Source organism: Vulpes vulpes, chromosome 1 (genome assembly GCF_048418805.1).
Source record: "Vulpes vulpes isolate BD-2025 chromosome 1, VulVul3, whole genome shotgun sequence".
NCBI classification, from domain to species: domain Eukaryota; kingdom Metazoa; phylum Chordata; class Mammalia; order Carnivora; family Canidae; genus Vulpes; species Vulpes vulpes.
The window spans coordinates 69,273,668-69,300,275 of NC_132780.1; positions in this window are offsets into that span (position 1 = coordinate 69,273,668).

The following is a 26,608-nucleotide window of genomic DNA, read 5'->3' on the forward strand; positions in this document are numbered from 1 at the left end:
AAAATGAACCTTGAAATGCTTTAAAAAAAATAAGCAAATGCTAGGCTTTTAAGAAATTATTAATGAACCTATATCAGCAAGATCCAAAAGAATCAAGAATTGGTTGAAAGATCTCACATGAAACACAGTCTAATGAGAGAAGAAGCACTTCATTCTCACTGACCCCACACCCTGTCCTCAGTGTCACCCTGCTCCTCCCCTCCGCTCCCCTATCAAGCCACCACTAAGACAGTCCTTGCAAACAACAGCAAACAACTTTGTCTTCAGGGCACTCCCACTTTCCTTTGTAGGGTTTTTGGTTTGTTATGGTTTTATGGTTTTTAAGCCAAAGGAGACTCTTAGAGCTTTAAAGCACCTGCTGGACCAAGAACAGTGAAAAATATTACAGACATTATCTCACTTACTCTGACAACATCACTATGGGGCTGGGTTGTTATCAATGATGATTTATCCAACCTTCTCCCATCAGATGAAGCTTTGCTCCTTCTGATCACATCTGTGGTCTTACACCGTGGCACTTTGGAAAGACACTAGGGTAGTCGCTTCTGTGCTCTGGTGGCATGTCCCTACACTTCCTCTATGCACCATCAGATGACAAAATTTTGATCCTTGGCAGCATAAACCCATGCCAGCCTTCACATTTGGATCTGTGTATCTAAAGAAAATTAATTCTTTATTGTTTAAATTTGATTCCTATGACTAATTCTCAATCATTACCAAGACTTAAAATATAATTCAGAGGCATTTTTTGAAATATCCTTAAATACCAATCTCAAATAGGAGCAGTTGGTTTTATAACACTTTAATACGCTTTCTGAGCGTCTGTCAGAGAATAACTTTGACTTAAAATAAAATTGCTTTTCTTATCTGAAGCCTTCTGTGAAGCTTGAACACAGTATGGCAGGGTCTACTTCTACCTGTAATGAAGACTTTGCAGTTTGCCTCGGCATCAGCCCCATATCAAACCTCATAGCCTCTCTTGTCATGGAATTCACTTATAAGGTCTCTGAATGGAGCTACCCTGTCTGCTGCAATCATTGATGTTTCTGATCTTTAACTACACAACTCACTTACTAGTCATATTACCCACCATCCTCAAACCCATAATAGGATTTATATCATCTAGTTTGGGGAAGAATTAAATAAGTAATACACATAAAACTCTTTTTAAAAGATTTTTATTTATTTATTTGAGGGAGAGAACACAAGCAGGGGAGAGGGAGAAACCCCAACTCCGGGCTCGATCCCAGGACCCAGGATCATGACCTGAATCAAAGGCAGACACTTAACCTACTGAGCCATCCAGGCTCCCATCCCCACATGTAAAACTCTTAACATGCATATAGTAAGCTCTCAATAACCTCCTATTATAAATATTAGTGTTTTATTGCTCTATGCGTTATATAATCCCATGCCAAGAGATGGAAGGATTCTCTTTTTATTAATCTCATAATAATAAAATGGAATTTAGGCAAAGATAAGATTTGTAAGTTGACTTTAGCAATAAAATAATAAAATATCAATTTCATATTGTTTTAAATTTCTACAAAACCTTTTGTTTCTCTGTCCCACCCCTTTACAGATAGGAAGAGAAAATTGTCATAACAAATATAGCCTAATGAACCCTCATTTTAGCATTTGATAGATGCTCAATGATTGGAAATAATTGTTTCGATTTTAAGAAGCTGGGAATTTATCTTTGTCCTTCAAAGTATATACCAGCTCTGCTTGCATTTTGCTGCAGGGACTCCCATTTTTTCTTCCTTCTGTAGCTTCCTCCATCATACCCAGGCTGCCATACTCTTCTTCTTAGCGCACCAAAGAAACAAGCAACAGTGTAGAAAATTTCAAATTCTATCTATATCTAATTTGAGATTTTCCAAAAGTTATTTTTTATCACTTTAAATAATAGTCAAAATATCTCTGTAGCATTCATCAGCCTGCCAAGATGTGAAGAGACAGTCTACCAGCTGAGTGTGAAGGATGAGCAGTAGGTCATGGCCAGCGGGGCTTCATCATAACCCAGGCTCCTGGCGGTATCAAAAGGAACACTCTTTTGGCAGAACAAAGTCCAGTTTCAGATGTCATAATGAAAGACTGTGCCTTTGTCTATTTTGCATTTAACTTAAGCCCAGATAATTTCATTCAATTTAGGTTGATTTTGTGCTTGTCTGTTCTCCTTGACAGTATAAAAGTTAGGGTTCTGCTTATGTTAAAGATAAAGTTTTTATTTATTTTTTAAAAGATTTTATTTATTCATGAGAGACACAGAGGCAGAGATACAGGCAAAGGGAAAAGCGGGCTTCCTGTGGGGAGCCCAATGCAGGATTCAATCCCAGGACCCTGGAATCATGACCTGAGTCAAAGGTAGATGCTCAACCACTGAGCCACCGAGGTGCCCCCAAAGTAAGGTTTTTAAAATAATGAAATAGAGACTGAGTAGTCATCCAGCAGAGGAGGCATTTTCTGTCAAGCAGATTCCTTAAGGCAATATGCTAAGACCAAAACCCTTGAATATAGGACCTTGTTTTTGTGTATGGTAAAAGATGTTAAAAATTCCTATCAAGAGGCAGAACCAGGACATGGTGGTTAAAAATGCAGAACTTAGCACCAGCCTGATCAATTCACTAAGGAGTAACCTTGTATGAGTGATAAAAACTTTGTGCCTCAGTTTCCTCCCCCACGAAATGACAGTAGCATTATTACCTACTTCATGGGTTCAGGGGAGGTTGAAATGAATTAATAAGTACCTTTAATAAAAGATACTTAAAAGAGTACTGTGTCAACAACTGATGTTGACATAAAATGAATCTTACCTCTGAGTGTGTTACAATGAATAAGCAAGCATAAAAACACCTCAATCTAAGTAATATTATTTAACTCTGGAAATTTGGTAACTCCATGCTTCTGTTCATGACACAGAACTCTAGTACCTATATAGATGTCTTCTTAGAGGCAAATTTATTTTTTTAATAAAATGTTAGTCCTCCTCCAAGCTACCTAGTGGCACACCTCTAGGTGAAGTGAAGATTGACTTCCATTTGAGTTGTATATGTGTTTTGGAGAAAACCAGGATCTACAGATCTATCTATGGAAGTGATAACAATATTGGATCTTCAAATACATGAATGTGGCATAGTTTGTCACTCTTGTCCTTCATTCTTCTTAATTCTTTGATTCCTTCTTAGTTCTCCCAATACTATTTTGTAACTTAATGTGTAGAACTCGTACATATCTCTCATTAGATATATCCATTTCATTTTTTAAAATTTTAATAATGTTAATTATAGATAATGTCATTTAAAATTTTTAGTGTTGTTGGTATATACACAAAATGATTTTTGTATACTATGGCATTTAGCATCTATCAATCTTATTAAGTTCATTTATTAATTATAGGTAATTCATTTCTCGCCATTTTTTATAATTTTTGTTTTTGTTTTCTTACCTTATTCCAATGTCTAGGATCTTCAATGCTTTTGAGAATACAAATGCTCCTATCTTTACAGGAGATCTTAAATTATATATTCAACTGAATTCAGTCTTGCTGAGTTATTTTCCTAGAAATTGGTTCATTTTATTTAAATTTTCAAGTGTACTGAAAAACTTTATTATATTCTCTTAACACCTTTTGAAATCTGAAGTATCTATAGTGCTATACCAGACTCATTCTAGACATTGGTAATTTGTATATTTACTCACTCATTCTATTATTTAAAAAATATTTTATTTATTTATTCATGAGAGACAGAGACACAGGTAGAGGGAGAAGCAGTCTCCTTCTGGGGAGCCTGATGCGGGACTCGATCCCAGGACTCTGGGATTATGACCTGAGCCAAAGGCAGGTGCTCAACCATGAAGTTATCCAGGCACCCCCAATTTTTTTTACTAGATGCTTGTTCATTGTTTTAGTCCTTTAAAAGAACCAATTATTGGTTTGTTGATTTTTCTCTATTATGTTTATATTTTTCATTTTTAAAATTCTTCTTATTATTCTCTTCTTTCTATCTTATTTGGTGTTACTTGCTACCTTTTCTAATTTTTGAGAATAAATATGTACATCATAAATATTCAGACTTTTTTCTTTTCTTTTTTTCTAATACATGTTTTTAAGAATATAAAAATCTCTCAGAGGCATTAGCTGCATTCCATAAATTTTATATGTAGTATATTTTTTTAGCATTTCTTTCAAAATTCTTCGAAATTTCCATTGTGCATTTTGCCCATCTCTTATGTAGCAGTTTATTGTTTAATTTCAAGATTTTAGGGGCACCTGGGTGTCCCAGTGGATTAAGCCTCTGCTTTTGGCTCAGATCATGATCCCAGGGTCCTGGAATCGAGCCCTATGTAGGGCTTCCTGCCCAGTGGGGAGTCTGCTTCTCCTTCTCCCTCTGCCCCTCCTCACCTCCCCCACTTGTGATCTCTTTCTGTGTGTCTCAAATAAATAAAATCTTTAAAAAATAATAATTTCAGGATGTTAATTAGAAATTTTATCTTTTTATACTATCATTTCCCAGCTTAATTCCACTTTAAAGAGAATATATTCTGAATGATTTTAATACTTAGAGGTGTTGAACCGTGCTTTATGGCCCAATAATAAGTCTTAATAATAATAATAATAATAATAATAATTTTGATAAAGCTTTTTTTTTTAATTGTTCTCATTTGGGGGCTTGGCATTATATACATGTCCCTTTGTAGTTTGTTAATTTGTTGAGCAGTTCTCCTGTAACCTTACTGATCTTTTGTCATATGTATTACCTGCTATGGAGGATATGTGATAAACCTCTCCATTGTGATTATGACTTTATCTATCTTCCCTCTTGGTTCCATACATTTTTGCTCTATGTGTTTTAAAACTCTATTTTGGGAATCATAGGGATTTAAAATGCATACCTTTTCCTGATAGATTGACTCCACTGTGATTTATGATCATAATTCTTGACACAGATTTCCTTATCATGTTCTTCTCTGGTATAGCTAAACCATTCTTATTTTGATGAATTTTGAATGCTAGTTGCTTCCAAACACTTCATTGAAACTTCTGCTTGTATATTTTAATTTTGTATCTTATAAATAGGATATAGAGAATTGTGTCTAGAATCTTAGTTCATTTGTTTATTGAAATTACTGATGTATTTAGCTTGAAATTTGCCATTTTCTTATGTATTTTAATTATGCTATTTTTATTTGTTCCTTTTCATCTCTGGTCTTCCTTTACATCTATTAAGGATTTTGTTTTTATTGTATTTTTAACTCTATTAGTGCATTCATTGTTTGTACTATTATACATTATTACTGTTCTTCTAGTTGTCACTGTAGACATTACTGGACTAATATAGTTCAATGGACTTTATCCTTTTATCATTTTCCAGACAATAATAGGGACTTGAAACATTGTATTTATTCTTAATCCTAATTTAAAAAATTCATTCAATTTAAATATACATATGCATATATTATAAAAGATAAACAAATATAACACTTGTTTAGTTTCATTAGTATTTTTTATATTTAGTCACTTATTTACCCTTTGCTCTTTGCTCATTTCTGGATTTGTTTCTTTCTGAGATCATTTTTCTTTCTGAAGAATTCCTTAAGCTTTTCATTTGTTGGTATTTTAATGATATTTTTAAAGAAATTTTGATTTTCCAATTATTTGTTTGTTTATAAATCATTTAATTTCGGGTGGGAATAGAATTACAAGTTGTTAGTGATTGTCTTCCAACAATGTAAAGATGCCTTTTAATTTTCTATCACTTCTATTATTCTTTTTTTTTAAGATTTATTTATTTTAGAGAAAGAGAGAAGGAGAATACAGGCAGGTGGAGGGGCCAAGGAAAAGGAGAGAATCTCAAGCAGACTCTCCACTGAGCCAGAGCCCGACTATGTAGGACTCAATCTCATGACCCTGAGATCATGACCCTGAGCTAGAACCAAGAGTCAGATGCTCAACTAACTGAGCCACTTAGATGACCCTCACTTCCATTATTCATATCAAAAGGCTAACTATCAATCTTTGCTTCTTTGGGGATAATATATGCCCTTTTCTCCCTTTTGGGTACATTTAAAATCTCTCTCTCTCTCTCTCTCTCTCTCTCTCTCTGTTTTTCATCAATATTTATTATTTTCCAGGTTGAGATATATAGAGCTTCTTGAATCTGTGACTTGTTTGGCTATGGAAAATTCTCAGTCATTGTAATTTTAAATATTGCTCTGCCCATTTTCTCTACACTGCTTTTGGTACTCACCATTACATGGATGTTAGACTTTTCTCCACTATGTTTCATATGTTTTTTATTCTCTTATCTGTATTGTGAATTGTTTTGTATATATCTCCATAATTAATATGCACATTTTCTTTTGACCTGTCCTGCAGTTTGCTCTCCCTGACCTCTGCTGGTTTATTTTGCATATTTCAAAGTTATTTTTCTCTTACTGACATTCCATATACTTTTCATTAGGTTGATATTTTCTGGTAAAATAGTATGTATTTTTATATATCTTCTTCATCTTTCTCCTTCAGTTTGTTAAATAAATTACTCATGGCTATTTTGAAGTTACTGACTGCTGAGTTCTAAAATATGGATCACCTATACATGTGTTGCTGCTTCCTTGATTTTTAAAAAATTAGCCTTATTTCTTGGCATGGCTGCTAATACTTGATTGTCCTTGTGACAGTGTAATAAAAGATATAATAGCACATAGTTACATCTTCCTCCATGTAGCTTCCACCTTTCCCTCTGGTCAAAGAGAATAGGGGGCTAATGACTTTGATCCAATCAAGAACAAAGTGAATGAGAATAGACTGACATTTCTGCAAGGCTCTTGCCACTCTCATTTTCTGTCTCCAGTTCCAGGCATAGCCTTCAGAAAGTTCCTGAGATCAGGAACCATGGCTCCTCTCCACTGGGGATCTTCTTACTAATCTGTATCTTCTGGGAACTGGGAGACTGTGGCAAACTCTGTTCCAGATTTGATAAATGTTCTTCTGAATCCTCAGTCCCTGCCAGGTGTGGCTTTGGTTGTTGGAAAACTGGTTAAGTGTCAGGTGTGGTTCGTGGATCCTTTAGTCAGAGTGGGATTTTGGAAGCTTTTATCTTCATTAATTTTTTTCCCTCTTGAACACAACAAAATTGTCACAAACGCTGCTGATTACTTTATGTCTTATTTGTTACCTTCTGCCAAAGCAGCCTAGAATCTCAGAAACATCCCTGGCACTATGGATGACAAATTCGTCAAGGAGAACTGTAGTTGTAAAATGCTGGCTTACATCCTAGTGGTAACCTTTCAAGTCCTGGCTGATGCATAAACCACAATACCTTCAAACAGAGGGGTTTGTGCTTTATTTGATTTTTTTACTTGTCAGTGGAAAATGTGGTCTGCTGCAAGCCGCCCATCTGAGTCAGAAGCAGAAATTCCAACTCTTGATTTGGAGGGGCGGAGAAATCTGGAATTTATGTGATGAAATTGAGAGAATAATATCATCTCTAAATTAGACTATCAAATTCATTTTAAGAAAAAATATCCTTTTGTGCTTAGCCACTCATATTTTTCAGTTTTTGTTAAATGTTACAATACAGGGATGCCTGGGTGGCTCAGAGGTTAAGTACGTCTGCCTTTGGCTCAAGGCGTGATCCAGGAGTCCTGGAATCAAGTCCCACATTGGGCTCCCTGCATGGAGCCTGCTTATCCCTCTGCTTATGTCTCTGCCTCTCTCTTTCTGTGTCTCTCATGAATAAATAAATAGAGAGAGAGAGAGGCAGAGACACAGGCAGAGGGAGAAGCAGGCTCTATGCAGGGAGCCCGATGTGGGACTTGATCCGAGAACTCCAGGATCACAACCTGGGCCGAAGGCAGGCGCTAAACCGCTGAGCCACCCAGGGATCCCCACAATGTATCTAATTTGAACAATGTTTCAAGCAGCTTATCATCAACTCATCAAAAAATAAAGACTGGATGAATTCAATACTGAAGAACACCTATGCACAAAGTTCAGGTTTTTTTCCCCAAGATACTACCCTGACTCTAAGAAATTGCATACAAGAAGCTGTGGCCTTTGGAGAACATCTACAAAGAGAATTTTATTAATAAACATAGTACACAGCAATATGTAGCTAATTTTTTAATGTGCTATAATTAGAAACTATGGTTACACTCTGCTCATTCCATTAGGAAACAGAACTTTCTTTTGTCCCTGCTTAGGCAATCTCTCCTGACCAGGAGGCCTACACACCAGCGCAGGAGACTTTCAATTAAAACTACAGGTTGTAGTAATTGTGAATTGAAATATCACCAGAATTAAACTCCATGAATTTCTGGAGCATGTCCACTTTTAATAAATGTAAACAGTCATTCCATACCCAGGATAAAGCTACACAAGCAATGTTATTCACCCTGGCCATGGCTGCCAATCACAGATGAGACTATTGTCTGGGATGGACCTTCCAAGCTCAGGAACACCATCAGCATCATGAAATACTGAATTCACAGCACAGTGATAATCAATTTTCTGGGCAGCAGATATTTACCTGGATGAGGAAAGACCCAGCAGTCCCTTGGGAGGAATGCAGAAGAAACAGGGCTCAAGTTTCTAGAAATTCTTAAGAAGCAGTGTCCCTTTGAAATGCAATGTGAGGCACTAATGTAAGTTTAAATTTTTAGTACCCACATTGAAAAGTTAAAAACAAAAAAGCAAAACTAATATTAATAATATATTTTATTTAACCCAATCTGTCAAAAATGTTTTCATTTCAACATGTAATCAACATAAAAATTGATGTATTTTGCATTATTTTTTATAAGTTTTGGTTTTTTAAAAGATTTTATTCATTTATTCATGAGAGACACAGAGAAAGAGAGAGAGGCAGGGACACAACCAGAGGGACAAGCAGGCTTTCTGTGGGGAGCCCAATGCGGGTCTTGATCTCAGGACCCTAGGATCATGACCAAAGCCGAAGGCAGACGCTCAACCACTGAGCCACCCAGGTGTCCCGATACTAAATTTTTCAACTTGATTTGTATTTTACGTGGAGAGAACATCTCAGTTTGGACTAGTCAAATTTCAGGTACCCAGTAGCCACAGGTGGTGAATATCTACCATGCCGGATAGCATATGTCTAAAGCCACAGAGTTTCTTTTAAGAATTATAAATGTCTACACTTTGCAACCTTTGGAAAAACAGCTAATGCTGTAACCAGTAAACATAATTAACAAATTAATGAATTACCCTATTTTTACAGATTCAACGGGCATGAATATTATTCCCTATTATTCCCTATTATTATTATTCCCTATTATTAATAGCTTTAATGCACAAAGTTCTGTTAATACTCAAATATACAAAATAACAAAATATGCTGTTGATAGCTAATATGATTTAATTAGAATATGAAAATATGGACGTGAAGAATATATACACAAATATTAAGCCAGAGTTTGTTCTAAGAAAAGAGGGAAGCAGATACTATGTGTGGGGCATAAAAAGGTACTTGTTTGTAAAACCTTCAAAGAATCTTTTTTCAAAAGAAACTATGTTCTATTTCACATTTCTTAATGTTATAGGTTGTTCATTAGAGTCTAAGTAGCAGACTTTGTTTTACCTTTTCCTTACGGAAAAATATCTCTTATTGATGCATAAGGTAAAACATCAGAACATTTACACTGATTTTAGTGCCTTAGAATATGAAAAACTGAGTTTCAAAAGAAAGAATCCACACATTCCATTCTTTCTGATGGCTGAATATATGCATTTTCTCAACAGGAACTATGGAGAATTCAAATATGCTGAATGAAGGAGAAAAGCAAATTTGCCCAAGGCTCACCACCCAATTGCAATGAAAGCATCACAATGCTGTACAAATCACGGAGATTTGCCCCTGTCACTCGTCATCACAGATCCTGAATCATTTTCTGCATCAGGACCCAAACACACTCTTGGTGACCCCAGGAGATTTTGGTAGTCTGCGGTAATTTTAATTAGTCGTATTTTCAAATTTGTTGGTGTGCTCCCTTATGGAAAATTTATTCTTTGAGCAAAATAGACTGTAATAAGGCAGAGGTGCTTCTTGCCAGAAGCACCTGTTACCAGGTTGTTGTTAGGTGGCTGAAAAATTACAGATAATGAAAGGAAGACTTGGGGGGATCACAGCATTTCAGAGTGTGTGAAAAAATAACCTTAATATCCATTTCCTCCACTCTTATTCACAGAAACAGAGTGCACCTACCTAAATTGCCTTTGCAAATAATGTTGGCAAACACCTTCTCTATATTGTCAGGGATGCCTGAGTAGACATTATTCATGTTTCCTTTTAAAAAATTAGTGCCAATACCTGGACTCTCTTTTTTTCCACCGCAACTTAAAACACAGGGTATCTTCTTTTTCCTTAAAAAGATTTTATTTATTTATTCATGACACAGACACACACACACACACACACAGAAAAAGAGAGAGAGATAGAGTCAGAGACACAGGCAGAGGGAGAAGCTAACTCCATGCAAGGAGCCCGATGTGGGACTCCATCCTGGATCCAGGGATCATGCCCTGAGCCAAAGGCAGATGCTCAACTGCGAGCCACTCAGGTGTCCCAAAACACAGAGTATCTTCAATGCCTTCAATATTTAACAACCACATAAAAATAATCCTGAAAATAAGGTAGAGATGGGGGGGTGTTGGCATTAACTATAATTAGGGACTAAATAAACCCCAAGTAATTTGGGCATTTATTTACTGATACTCAAACATAATGTGCAGTTTTTCTGCCAAATGATTCAATTACAGTAATTGTAGTTTTCATAAATGGAGAAAGTGATTTCCTGCATCTCAGGTCTTTTCACACCATGGACGATCTTTCTTAGTAACAATGTATTAAATAAAGTATTTCTGTGCTGTCTCTCCTCATTAAGACCATTCATCAGGGGGTGAGAGGCTGAACATCTGAAGAGGAATATAAAGGCACAGGGTACAAAAGACACACATGTCAAAATGGCAGGCAAGAGGCAGCGCTCTGATTTGCTGGAGTAGAGGGACCGCAGTCTCTCCTCACGTCTTACCTGGAAAGATTACAACTTATTTCATGACATCAGCTTGGATTACTACATGCAACTTCTACTCCACAAAGAGAAAACTCTCATATTTCCTTGCTTCTGAATTGACTGAGCCTCCTTCAGGTGGCCTAAATAAATGCCTTCATTCACCACAAAGAGCAAGGGGCTCCCCCATCTCTCTCCACAGAAGCCCTGATTTGCAAATACATACTAATTCTAAATTAATTCCAAAGTGGAAGAAAGAGAGCAGACTGGGTGGCTCAGCGGTTTAGCTCCGCCTTCAGCCCAGGGCCTGATCCTGAAGACCTGGGATAGAGTCCCCCCTCGGGCTCCCTGCATGAAGCCTGCTTCTCCCTCTGCTTGTGTTTCTGCCTCTCTCTCTCTCCTCGTGTGTGTCTCTCATGAATGGATAAATAAAATCTTAAAAAAAAAAAAAGTGGAAGAAAGAAAAAAAATCGGTATCACATCAAAGCAACCCTTTTCTTGGGGCATCTGTTGAATATAGGGAGTGGATTAAACAAGACTAAGTATGGGTGGAACTCACCGAGCCAAGCCAGACAGCAACTCATAGCTCACCAGTAAGTAGCACCACTGTCCCAGACCTCAGAATGGACAGGAGGAGGGCGTCTGCGTGGCTCAGTGGTTGAACATCTGCCTTTGGCTCAGGTCGTGATCCCGGGGCCCTGGAATCGAGCCCCACATTGGGGTCCCTGCAGGAAGCCTGCCTCTCCCTCTGTCTGTGTCTCTCCTTCTCTCTGTGTCTCTCATGAATAAATAAATAAAATCTTTAAAAATGGACAGGAGGAGAATCACAGGACATGGAAACAAGACATTTGAGATTTGTACTGGGAATAGAATCGAGTTCATCGGAAAGTAGTTTTCCAGGGAATAAATAGAGACCTTCCTTCCATGGACCTGAGGCATTGGTAATTTCAAAACTAGACAGCGATGGGGAAAATTGAAAGGCTGCTCCATTCTCCCCTCTGGTCTTGCTTCCCTGAATCTGCATTGTAGGACTGAGCCAATCCACCCTGATATATTTTATAACCCAAGGCTAAATGTCCCCACTCTCCGTGGCCAATTTTTCTATCAGTGAGTTTCTTTCCCTCTGTTTGAGAACACTTACTGTGCAAACGGCCAACTTAAGAATGACCTCCCATCTGGAGTTAGACACCTTTTATCCACGTTACTGTAGACCAAGTGAATGGGAAGCAATGTTTCTCTCATTTTTTTTTATTGCATTCAAAATGTGCTTTTCAATTAAGAAGATGGGATGGCGGGCCAGGTTTTCTTTTTGATGGGAGGTCAGTTAATGCTCTTATTTCAGAAGATTGTGCAGTATTTTAAAAGAAAGCAAAGCCAGTATCATTAGTAATAAGCTAGAAAACAATTAACTGGTACCCTAACAAACTGATAGTCACAGTAAGCTACTTTTGTAGAAAAATCATGGGAATAATTGATTTAAGGAAATGCAACTGTCAACAAGTAAAACTGTGATTATTTTGTCTGGACTTCCAGCTGAGGAACAATTTACATCAACAAACTAATTATTCTTTTTCTTGTGTTCCTAACAAGTTTATCTATTAATTTATGGGTGTGCTAAAAACCACTAAATGGAAACCTGTGTGAAGCGTAAATATTGGTCTCTGTTTCAAAGGCAGCAAGTACACTCTGGGGACTGAGGATGAAGACGGTTCACAGGCGACTGGTCAGGACCTTTCTGAGGTCACAATGAAGATCACCGCTCAGGGCCACCCTGGTTGTGATCACAGCTCAGCCATCACTTAGATACTGCTAGGATACTCGTCCTCTTTCAAAATTGTAGGGCTTAAAAAAAGCCCAACTCCCTCTTCCAAGATTAGTCTCTTGGAAGGAAAAAGAGAAGACAGAGGAGTTCTCTTTGGGATGCATCTGTTGTGAGACAAGCTGATTGAAGTCTTGCTGAAGTCTGAGGCATGACATGTTTGTGTGGGCACTGCACTGAATTAAGGACTTCTGAATGGGGACACCTGGGTGGCTCAGCAGTTGAGCGTCTGCCTCCGGTTCAAGGCATGATCCCGGGATCTGGGATCGGGTCCCACATGGGTCCCCCTGTGAGGAGCCTCCTTCTCCCTCTGCTATCTCTGCCTCTGTCTCTGGGTCTCTCATGAATAAATAAAAAAAATCTTTTTTTAAAGCACTTCTGAATGTAATGATTATATAATCAATGAGTAGAACAAAATAATCTCCATGTCCCCTCCAACATTTTGGAAAGGTAGTGGTGGGCAATGGAAACTTGAGAAATTCTAGGTAGAAGGAGCTTGGGAGTAGCGATCTGGTCCTATGAGACCAGAACAGAATTTTTCTTGACAGCACATTTGCACAGTAAGTATACTGCGTTTGCCCAGATTATCTGTTTAGGGTGGCTCGGGGTAGGGAGGTACTTGATCAGAAAGAGTTTCGTGTGTCAGCCACCTCCAGAATGCTAAAACTGGCTCTCTTAGAATAATAACCTTTATAACCTAACCTCAACTTACAGATGGGAAAGTTCCCCACAGGTATGGCCAAGGTCCCAAGACCAAGCCAACTAGAAGCAGTTGGGTCCTGACTCAGGTGTCCTGTCCTATCCCTCTTCCCATGGCTCTTTACTTTCACCTCTCAATCTAACATTTGTTCCCTCTGCAGGTGTATTAGAGCAAAGTTACAGAGGGAGCACATGTAGACATCGGATGGGCCAACTTTGTGTGACTCATAACTTGCCTTCCCAGGGAGCAGTCAGTGTCCCCCCAGGAGTGGCTACACAACTGATAAGACCCAGTGCAAAGTGGAATGTGAAACTCTGGTTCAAAATTGACATAAAAGTTTGTCCTTTCCTCAGTGGTCCTTCTCTGCAATAGCCATGACATCTATTTGACTGATTTTTAACGACATGATAAGAAAACATATGTTTTAATTATCAACACAAAGTTCACCATTCATCTTTATATCCAGAAGTGTCAGGTTTCAACGAAAGTATGAGCTCCTTTAACTGGTCAGAGGAATTGCTGAAATGCGTATTCCTATTTCCCAGCACATACATGCCTATGTACATTGTTCTTATCAGAACAGTAGAAACCTTGCACAAAACCAGAAATACTGATCAAAACCAATCCAACTGTACTTATTTCACTTCTTGCTCTGTGCACACTCTATTAACACCGTGAACATTCTACCAACACACTTTAATAGTAAGGAAGGACAAAAAGGGACGGAAACGACACATTACCCGATCTTTTCTCTTCCATGTCATGATTTGCAGTTTAACTGGTTGGTTAATACCGGAAATTAACACTAGTTACAAAGGATGGAAGAGTTCTTGGCTGCTCTACTTCTTAAAATGGCATTGCCTTCTTTCTGCTTTTGAAGAAAGCCCTCGTTCAAAAGGGAAGCATGGTCCCTGGGAGCTATCAGTGCCCCTTTACACATTAGACATCACGGATATACCTTCTATTGCTTTGGGTCTCTTGTACTCTCACCCATTGTGGGGCCCCAGGAATTCCAATGGCACATTACAAATGCTACATACAAATGTGTACATACACATTCGTGTACCTCCTCTGCTCATGTACAAAAAACAAATTCAAAGGTAAAATTTTTAAGAACTGTGGACAGCAACTACAGAGTGTTAAAGCAAATGTGGTGCCCTTCTGCATGGCGAGTTGAGGGAGGGGTCTATGGTATTGCATGTACCTCACATCTCTGAAGCTCCAATCACTCTAAAGAATGCTTGGCTAAGCTGTATCTAAAGTTCGAAGCACAGCGTAGAAATCCCTGTCTCTTCAATGGTAAATTAAACCCAATATATGTGAAATCGAAAAATGTCTATATCCTGTGGAATCAATATGCGGAAATCAAGCTATTAGATAGAACATTCTACTGCCCGACCAAGGCATACATGTGAGTATTTCTTATCACATCAAAATGTTAAAGTATGGGGATCCCTGGGTGGCTCAGCGGTTTAGCACCTACCCTCGGCCCAGGACATGATTCTGGAGTCCCGGGATTGAGTCCCGCATCATCGAGTCTGCTTCTCCCTCTGCCTGTGTCTCTCATGAATAAATAAATAAAATCTTTTAAAAAATGTTAAAGTATAATGATTTATGTTCCTGACCTGATAGTCACAGAATCACATCTAGGGCAAAGAAATCCTAAAGATGAAAGAAAAGCCTACTGTTTTGACAGACTGGGGAAACCAGGGTGATCAAAAGCTTTGCCCAAGACCATGGATCTAGTAGTCATAAATAAGAGAAGATTCTTCCAGTGGCCTTGTCCACACCTCATTTCCTACTTTAGGGAATTCCTTTATTCATTTACTGATGGATTGTGGATACTCACAATGTGATTTAAAGTGTGACTAAGAAATGATCTTTTGCCTTTAGTTCTGTGAAAATTAAAGTTTTACAGGAAACTGTGTAAACCATCCAATTTGGAAATAAAGTCACTCTCTTAGAATTCATGGGGATGAGCATAAAGCAATGTAGCCATCTTAAACAAAAATATGTGAACTCTCTTTCTTTGGCATTTCTTGTTATTATTATAGTCTTTTAACATCCCATCTTCGTATGATTAAGTTTGGTGTTTGCATCATTCTGAATTTTAAAAGAAAGTACAGAGGTCTGACATATTAAAATGTTTTTATAGAAAATAATTGGGCAATGACTACTGAAAGGAAGTTTCTAGTTTTTTGCTAATATAATTCTTTGTGTGGGTAGGAGGAGGGGAGTCCAAATAAATAAGAATCCTAGGCTGGATGAACTAAACAAACACTCAACCTACCAACCAACCCATGTGTATCTAAACATATACGGATAGTTTGAAACTCATAGGATACTGATTAAAAACTAAACATGAGCCAGAAGAAAATTTAGAACCTCAACCCTTAACAATGCAAAAAAAAGAGTTTAGGGAAAGAACATTAGAAAAAAAGTCCAATATCTCCTTTTATTCTTTGTGTACAATGCAACTGGATCAAGTGTTCTAAAACAAAGCAACTATTAATTGCTACCTTGAGCTGTGGGAACAGCCCAGTGAAATCTAAAATGCAGTAGGCTGAGGCAGAAAGTTGATCCTACAATATATTGCCAGGACACAAGGAATTTTTGAACTAGAAAAAGTTTGCATGATTTCAATTTTTTTTTTCCCCAGGTAGAGACGTGGATTCTCCAACCATTTAATCCTACCCAATGCTACTGCAAAGCAATGCTCTTAGACCTTTCCAGTTGCTGAGAGATCTTCTTGCCAGGGCACATGTGTATCCTGAGCCACTTCTGCGATCTCCACGCAGTGAAGAAGGATGAGTCTCAGCATATTTGTAGACCATAGAGAGAAATCTGCCTTCTGGATTACCCGTGGGGAGTGTGTGAGCAGTGGTGAATAGAGAGCTCCTGCTTACAGCAGGCAGAAGGCGAGCTGATAAGGCTCTTCCATGGGTGATGCCATGTGCTTATTTGAATGATAAGTCAGAGTTTGCAAGTGTCATTTGGTCCCATTGGTATTCATCACAGGAGTTCTTAGCATCCCTACACAACCGTCTGTGCCCAGTTGGTGTGCCACACCCCCTCCTTCAAGATCATACCCTACCTCAATCTCCTTCCCCAGTGGTGTCTGGGAGAAAAGGGTCTGCATGACCTAATAGAGAAGGAGAATATGGACAGTCTTCAGGTCCCCAGGAGGCCGGAAGCTTCTTCTGTCCCATTGGTCTTTCCAAGGATCTTCCTTCCCTGCCTGTGGTTAATCCCTGAGAGCATCAGCAGGGAAGTCAGTGTCTGGTCAACTCTGATTCTTTGCAAGAAGCCTCAGTCAAGATGCTGTGATGCTACAGAGGCTCTGACTGGTGGCTCTGACACCCTGAGGTTGGATCCTAATTTCCTCCCACCTTGGTTGGGCAATGACTTGAAGCACAACTGAGCTCCCCATCAGGAAACCTCACTGGCAGGCTCCCACCGATTCTCAGATAACCTCTCTCTTGCCTGAGGACAACTTCCAATTTCATTGGCAGTCTCCAGAGACTCATAGCAAGCTTGGATCCTTGAGGCAAACGACCGTCCCTTCCCTGGGGCATGAGGTCTGGGGGAAACTCAAGTTCAGAGGTGGATGGCTGCAAGGGGCTCCCACGTAGAGCAGAGGTTGAAAGTATCAAGTTAATTATCCCACTTTAGATATCCAGTACCCTCCTGATATTTCAATTATTTTATATTTTAAAATCCAACTACCCACCTGTCCAGTCACGGTTTTGCTTTTTATCACCCATATCTTTTATTCGGTAAATATAGCCAGCCCGTGCCTTGGATGTGCTGCAGCCACTTCAGCTTTGAAAAACCAAGTGATGCCCTTGGGATAACAGAATACATAATTTTGATTTGAGAACCTCCTGGCTCAGTGTTGCTCACGTGGACTGTGCTTGGCAGCACGAGATCCAGACCCTGGCAGGAAAAGGAATGGAGACAACCCCAGCAAGGACCCTGATCCTTGTCCTATCATTTATTCTCAGGAGAAGGCAGGAGGTAAAGAATTGACGGGCTTGGCTGCAGAACACTCCTGGTTCAGGGGAGCAGGGGAACATCGGAGCCTGGAAGGCTTCTTCAGTGAGTGGGAACTTGTCATTGCTGGGTGAGGAGGACTTGAACAAGGTTACAGGGTGTGGAGGTGATGCCAGGGGAGGGGGTGAAAGTCTAGGAGAAATAGGATTAAATCCAGGTAAGACTTTGCAGAGCATGAGACAGAGCTGGCTCTAAAACCAGGGCTGAGAAATTGGTCTCGAATGAAGAACCATGTGTTGAGGTGAAGATAAGATGAGAAGGTGAAGGTGATGAATTTGTTGATGCTGGGCAGCTCGGTGAGGGCAGGTGCCTAGAGATTTGTGCCCACCACCCTCAGCAGGCGGGGATCTGTGGAGAACCAGGCTGCCCGAGGGCCGCTCTGCACTTTGTTTCATGCTGTCACTGTCTTAAAATCCTTAATCATTTGATCTTTGAACTTGTGACATGTCAGTGAAGTCTCAGGGGTGATGGGGCATGTGTGTGAGCAGAGGTGATGCATGCAACATGCATGTCCGTCCTCAGCAGCCCTGCCACTCCACTGGAGAGAGTGCCCTTGGTGATCATGAGTAAGAACCTGTGCACCAGGCAGGGTAAGCTGTTACATCTGTAGTGGGAAACAGGGGGTACCAGCAACCCCCAGAGGCCACCACACTTTTCTCTCAAACCAGATCTTACTTAGAACAAGGAAAGAAGACAACTGCATCCTAAGAAACAGAACGAGTGAGACTGCTAGTGTCTCTTTTCTTATACCACCTGCCCTTCCCTGTGTTAGCCTGTGTATTTGGGAGGGGTGGTCAGGAAGGCATCTCAGGAAGGTGACACGCGAGCTCTGAGCAGACTGAACTGAGGAGACAGCCGAGTGCTATCTGGGGAGGCCACTCCAGGCAGAGGGAGAAGCTCTGTGGCCAAAGCGAGCTTGGAGAATGTGAGGAACAGCTGGGGGCCGGTCCAGCAGGTGTGCCATGGGAGGCAGGGAGAGGGAGAGCCTCAGGTCCTGTAGGAGGCCAGTCGAGGAATTCATGGGCAGCATCTTCCCACGTGTGCTGTGGATGCTGGTTGCCTGGCTGACAACAATGGTGTTTTCAATAGATACGAGCTGACTTCGCATGAGTACCACCAGACGTGTGCAGAAATAGATACACGAAGCATATATAAACCTTGCAGACAGATTAAGAAGGCTCTGCGGTGAGAGTTTCTGTTTGTGATGATGAAAACATTTTGAAAACAAACAGTAGTGCCGGCTGCCCAGCATTATGATGTAGTCGGTGCCACAAAGTCCCACAGACTGGGTGGCTTCACAACAGAAATTTATTATCTGTCTGTTCTGGAGGCTGGAGTCAAACCCAAGGGGTCAGCGTGGCTGGTTCCTTCTGAGGCCGTTGATCTGTTCCAGGGCCCTCTCCCTGGCCCATGGATGGCAGTCTTCATATTCACGTGGGCAATCTCCAAATCTCCCCTTACAAGACACCAGTCTTTTTGAGTTAGAGCCCATGGCAATGACCTCATTTTAGCTTGCTTACTCCTATAGAAACCCTGTCTCCAAATAAACCCACATTCTGAGGGACTCAGTTCGAGCTTCAACATATAATTTTGAGGGGATACTATTCTAGTTGCAACAACTGCTAAAACACACAAAACTGCACATACCTTGGCCCTACATCATCACCAAAAAATACACAGTGTGGAGAGAGATGGTGCAACACATGCTTGGGAGTGCAGTGCGGTGTGGCCCCAGTCAGGTGGCTCCACCTCTCTAACCTGCATCCCATATGTTTAAGTGGGACCAGACCCACTTCAGGGGTTGGTTGTGAGGAGGAAGCAAGCTACCACCTGCGGAGTGCCACACGCAGCCCTGGGCCCTGTGGACAGCTCCTTGTCCTTCCCAGGGCCCCTGCCTCCAACCTTCCCTACCAGAACCTTCTCTGCCATTTGTGCTGCTGTGCACGTGCACGTATACCCATGCCTCTGTCTTTGTTCAGCTCAGTGTCACACACATACATATTACACAGATTATTGGAAGGCGTGGGTTACTTAACTTTTTTACTTAGGCCCGGAGCAGCAGTGCCACTGACCGATGTGAAGAGGACAATGAAGAGACTCAGATTTGAGTCCCATCTCCACCTCCACCCAGCCATGGTCTGTTTCCTAAGGAAAGTGAGATATTCTCCAAATTCCTTTCTATCATTAGCATCCTATGATCCTAAACATTTAGGAACTTTAGAATCATTCTTGTCCTAGGAACAGCTAGTGGAGTGAGGATCAGGGGGAGGAGAGGTTTATTTTTGATTAGTGATAAACACACAATTCTAAATTGGAACAGACAACTTCACATTTGGTTACTTGTTATAATGTTTTAATCATGTCTTTTTCCACTTTGCAAACCACATCACTTTCTCTATAACTGATGCATCAGTGTATGTGAGTGGTAATTTCTTATTTTTTCAGAACTGACAAAAAAAAAAAAAAGAACCAATATCACTGTTTCTAGGAGCCTTGGAAATATTTATTAGATTCTCTCCTCCACCTTCAATCCCACCCATGAACACCATAATCCAGGGTTTCCATGTCATGGGATGTGGAGTGGCTTGTTCTAGAAATCACATATTCTCATGGAAGTACATCCTGCACCTTCCTAATTTCAGGCCATCTGCTTGTGCCATTTGATCATCCCCAGGATTCTCTGCCACCCCAGATTCTACAGATCCCAGGTCACTGCTCACATCTCCCCCAAGTCTCTTCCACTACTGTCCTCCTCCCTCCTCCTTTCAACCCTCCTGCAGACATCTCTATTTTATTTGAAATTCCTCCACATGTAAGTGTAAATGTAAAGGATGTATTCTGAGGACAAAATGATACAATCCTTGAAGTGAAAATTCCCTTCAGTCTGGAATCAAACCTTGGCCTGGTGTCTAAATCAATTTACAAAATCCCAGATACACTTATTCATTCGCTTATTTAGATTCGACTCAACATATTATCTGGGAGACCATTCTTTCATTTTTTTTTAATATTCCTTGAATGATTATTGTGGCCCAGTGTGTGAGAATATGAAAGAAAATGCAAAACTACTACCCTCAGGACAATTATAATCTGGTAGTGGAGGTGTGTGAGTCCACAGATAATTCCAGGACAAGAGGCTAAGGTATAAGTTAGGAAGTTCACATCATTTCCAGTCTGGCTACCTGCTTTTACCAACAGAAAGAAGAACTTAACAGTAACTCCATTTTTTTTCAAGGGGTCAACACACCTATAGAGGTTGGTGTCTTTTCGTGGCAACAACTCCACACAATTATCCATAAATCAACAAAAGCAACTTCATTTCTGAAATTAAGAAAAGAAATATCTAAAGGGCAATATGAAAGCCTGTCATATAATGTAAAAAAGATGTTAACATAAAATCATATAGTGGGCATCATGGTTCAAGGTTATGTTTAATTTTATTTTTTTAAGATTTTATTTATTTATTTGAGAGAGGGCGAGCTAGAGAGAGAGAGGGCACGAGCAGGGGGAGGAGCAGAGGGAGAGGAAGAAGCAGACCTCCCGCTGAGTGGGAAGCCCAACATGGGGCTCCATTCCAGGACCCTGGGATCATGACCTAAGTGGAAGACAGACGCTTAACTGACTGGACCACCCCCATGCCCCTATATTGTTTAATTTCTTGAAAAGAGATTAAAAATGAAATTGAGCACATGAGCACTTCCTGCTAATTACATTTTCTCTAACCAACCATAGTGAGGACACCCATTCAATCACCGGATCTGCTCTAAATGGGTAACATCCTTCTTCCATATAATAAATTAAAATCAGTTCTCTGTGATCTTCCCACTGATACCAGTCCTGCCCCATGGACCTCAGAACGGCTCCAACCCTCTTCTACATGGTGGTCCTTGATGTGTTTTAGGGCAGCTCAGTCTTTCCTCGTCCGACTCACATCTGAACCATCAGAACCATTCCTGAACATCCTCAGCTTTTAGTTCCTTGATCACATGGGAGCTTATTTCTGAAAATGCTCAGCCCTTGAAATGCTGTTTTGCCCTCTCTGGAAGCACAATCTCACACTCCTGGGTGTTTCTAGCAAGCATTGGGCCGGCTTTCAGAGCTCTTTTCTTTGTCCTGCTGTTTAGCTTTGTCTCTTCTCTTCAGTATTTTCTTATAGTTGGATTTTTTAGGCTTTCTAAAAATTTAATTTAATTTTATTTAAATATAATTAATTTCCATATACTGTATTATTAGTTTCAGAGGTAGAGGTCAGTGATTCATCAGTTGTATATAACACCTAGTACTCATCACATCATGTGCCCACAGTTGGATTTTTTTTAGCATATAGATACAGCTTTACATTTATCCTATTATAAATTTTTGTATTTAGTACAATTTCTAAATTTTTTCAGTTTGGAGTTCCCAATTCTGATAGCTGATATATTTGTGCTGGACTCACAGTGTCCATGCTTTTGCTAAGAACTAGTTCTAAGTCTTTACCTGAGTAATTGAACTTTGTAAATAAGGTATGAAGTTAGGTCAGAAATCCTTCTCAAGGCCTCTAGGATACAGAGTAGAGACCTGCATGGGTAAGCTCATCCTCTACTGTCATCAGAGCACCAGAGGACCCATCTGTATGCTCACCTTCACTCCCTGTGCTTCTCCTCTACAGCTTCCTACTCCTGCCAGCCCACCCTGGACCTGACACATGCCTGAAAGGATCACTGGCTCTCTGCTAGACATGCAGGTTGCACCAATATATAAGGCAATGAAGGACATGCTCTGGAGCTAGAAATATCCCAGCTCAAATTCTAGCTTGGCATCCCCTTAATGGGGTACGCCATCTGACTCTCTCAGTCTGTTTCCTTGTCTATGAAATGACTATAGTGCTTGTCCATCCAGGAGGACCACTGTTGGGGGTGGAGAGCTTGTGTATAAAGCCAAATGCATAGAGAGTTATGAGACATGAACAGTTGACTGTGGTAGGAGCAGCAGTTGAAGCTGCCATCATTCTATTGAATGGTCATGCTCCAAAAGCCAACACATCTTGGTTCTATAGCTCTATACACACCTCACACCCATAGTTTGTCCAGAATTCCCCCTGTCCAGTACTAGGTCTACGTTATGAGACACAACTACTACTTACTTTATTTTTTAAAAAAAAGATTTTATTTATTTATTCATGAGAAACACACACACACAGAGACAGAGACAGAGAAAGAGAGAGACAGAGACACAGGCAGAGGGAGAAGCAGGCTCCATGCAGGGAGCCCGATGTGGGACTCGATCTAGGGTCTCCAGGATCACGCCCTGGGCCAAACGCAGGTGTTAAACCACTAAGCCACCCAGGGATCCGCCAGTACTACTTACTTTAAATTGTCCCAATATGTTAGCTGTTTCATGAGTTCACCTCCCACTACAGTGGACTTAATAGTCATGCCCCCCGCCCAAATTCATATGTTGGAATCCTAACACCCAAGGTCATGGTATTAGGAGACAGGCCTTTGGGAGGTGACTAGGTCTGGAAGGTAGAGCCCTCATGATGGGATGAAGGGACCTCGGGGAGAGAGCTCTCTTGCTTTCTTTCCACCATGTAAAGATACAACCAGATTCTGGCCACACTGGCAACATAGTCTTGGACTCCCAGGTTCTAGAAACATGAGAATAAAATACTGTTGTTTATAAGCCATATAGTCTATTGTGCTTTGTTATAGCAACCTGAACAGACTAAGAATCTTTTGACACCAAAAACATTTTTAAAAACAGCATAGTCAGGACTAAAATCTCCTCAAGTCGCAACTAAATTTTTTTTTAAAGGTGTGTTTGCCCCATTTTGTCTGACTGCTTCAGGTTATATTAACCAGGTTATGTTAACTGTGTTAACCTGCTATAACCCATTCTGTTCTTTCAAATTAGTCACAGAAGGAGAGAAGTTCTGAACAGAGAAGGAAAATTTGATAAAGAAAATGTAGGGAATCAATAAAAAATGCATGATCCCAACTTGGATAAGAGCTTTGAGCGTTATGGTTCCCGATACTCCAATAATATGAATATATACATGATCAGTGAACAACTTGTAGTTTCTAAGATGGAAAAAAGTGGAATTTCTGAGAAAAATCATTCTTCAGGGATAGGTGAAAGAATGATGTTGGCAAATGGACTTGGGATTTTTATACATTTGAGATTTTCTTGTGATGGGAGAAAGGAGACAGTTGCCTGAAGTGAGAAAGAAGTGGGGAAGAAGGCTAATTCTCAAAGGAGAAGTTGGAAACCAAGAGGGAAAAAGCAGATTTAAAGGACAGGGGAGGGGTGCCTGGGTGGCTCAGTTGGTTGAGCATATGAACCTTGACTTCAGTTCAGGTCATAATCTTGAGGTCATGGGATCAATCCCGCATTAGGCTCCTCGTTTAGTGCAGTCTGCTTGTCCCTCTCTTGCTCCTCTCTGCCAAATGTGTGATCTCTCTCAAATAAACAAACAAATAAGTAAAATCTTAAAAAAATTAAATAAAAGACAGGAGATTGAGTTGGAAGGGAAGCCCCACGCTGCAGGTCTAAACCCCAGCTGCCAGAGTAGAGAGAAAAGAGGCCCCTGGAGAGAAATTTTCCCACCTTTATCTTTCTCTGACACAATAAATTGTGAGTCGGACAGCCAGAGAACTTAACCAAGAATTTTTTAGGTAAAAAACCAAGAATATTTGACCATTTAGCTTGTTTTTCTGGCCTAGGGAAAAAAAATAACATTCTCACAAGTTAAAATGTAGGCAAATATCTCTCCAGACACCAATGCAAACAGTAAAATAACAGAAAAGCTCCGAGCTTCACCAGACTTCATGGAAAAACTAAAGTATGTATAAATCAAATGTGATACGTTTCACCCATGTCTCCCTAATTTTAGGAGACTCTGTAGCATAATATCTTTACTTTGCAAGAATCAAAGACACGAAATAGGCTATTAATGGGTGCCTTGGGGACTTTACATGATTTTAAATCCTCCTTTCAACTTCCAGCTAAACACAAAATCGCTTGTCACTGACTCTCTTTTTTTCTAAATTGTATCCATCCCTACAATTTGATGCTTTCCACAAATTCCAATCAACAGTTCATCTTTTGTTGACACACAAACCAGTGTAACCTTAAATTCATTGATAATGAGGGAATTTAATCAGTAGTTCAGAAAATACTGCAACTGGATCAGCCATAGGACACCCCATTGTATTTTCTAGACAAGCCCCTAAGTGAGAACTTGCAAAATATCAGAGCTCAAAAGACTCTCAAAATTTAAAAACGAAGGTTAAAAAGAAAATTGAGCTCTTGGCCATGTTAGCACTTCCAGGTAATTACAGACCATCAAGTGGTCTTCCCGCATCTTAAGTGGAGGTGGAACTCAGAGCTGAGACCATTACAATTACACAAACTTTATTTAAGAGATTACCTGCTACATGCAAAGTCCCACAGTAGGCAAGGGCTGGGGCGGGGGGCGAGGGGGGGGGGGGGAGGAGGGTGTGGCAGGGTTGAGATTCTCCCCTCATGAGGACTGAGCACCAATTTCTGGTACCTGGATTTGGAGGGTAGGTGCAAATGCAATTCACAAACACCCACTGGGGGCTCATCACATACAGGTCATGGAAGAAGGACCTTCAGTACATAAGATAAAGAGCAAAGGGTGGTCCTCATCTTGTGGGGGTGGTTGGGTTTGTGAGCAGATGTGAGGCAGACAATGGAATGTTAGTTGAAGTAGGGTAGAGAAATGTAGCAGGACATCTAATTGCTATCACATTTTTGAAAACCTCTACATATCTTGAAGGGGGATCAAAAGACCATCAACTGCTCAGGATTCCTTTCAGAAGAAAACGATCATTTATGCTGTTTGCATTTGAAGAAAGGGCTCCAGCAGACAGATATAAGGAAAAGAGAGTCACAAGAATGCTGCTCTTTCCTCTGCAGCTGGAGGATATAGTTCTTATTTCCTGGCATTGGAGAGACAAAATTTTTTAGAAAGTGTATCTTTGTATAGCTCTGCCAGACTGGAGTATTTCATACTTTTTTTTATATGGTTTTTTTTTTTCCAATTTCATACTTTTCCATTTTCCATTTCCATTGTCCTAGTAACACATTCTGAATTAAACCTTCCTCATTCTGAAGAGATATTTAGTACCTAATAACAAACAGACAATTGGGAAAAAGGGAGAGAAAAAAAAAATCCTGGAAGATAGATGCTTTCCTGGTCGGGCACCATACTGATAAATAAAAATGACATTTTAAAGTTAAAAGCTTAGAGCGAAAAGGCTCAGAGAATAATTCACCCTGTGGCCTGCAAACTTGTTGACCCGCAAATAAAAGAAATAGATTTCATTGTGATCATGTCCAGATGTAGACAAACAAGCGTGGTCTAATCCAGAAGCTGAAGCAATGCACATATGTAAGTCAGATCGGGACATAATTGAGAGGAATATTCCAGGGTGTTTTGGTGAGGAGACTGCTATGGTAAACCCACCGCCCCTGCAGACTGCCGTAGATTTCATGCTTTTTAGAAATGAGATGCTCTTCAAGAAGAGATGTGGCGTCATTGCTTACCTGGAGGAGCAGCTGCATCAGGTCATCGTGGGTGAGAGAGCCTCGTGGTGACCGGGTCTGTGACACGAAACTCAGCTCTCCGTGCTGAAGCAAAGTTAGTTCCAACAGACTTTCTGTCCCATGGGGACAGCCTGCAGCTGGGCACACAGATCTCCTCCCTCCGTCCCTCCCTCCACCTCCCACCAAGCAGGGACCATTTCCACATCTACCTGGGCCCTGCCCTCCTCTACCTGCCTCCTGCAACCTGTCCTCCCAGGGAGAAGCCAGCGGGTCACTGCAGGCACTGGTCAGCCTCCTCCCTCCTCTGGTCATCCCAAGTCCTTCTGTGCTCACTCAGGGGTGGCCGCTGGAGCCCTCCACGGCTTGTCCCCTCCAGTCCATCTCCACGGCTCCTCCCTGAGCTGCAGCCACCGTGGGCTCCTGCACACCTGTGCCCACCTCTGGCCTCCTGG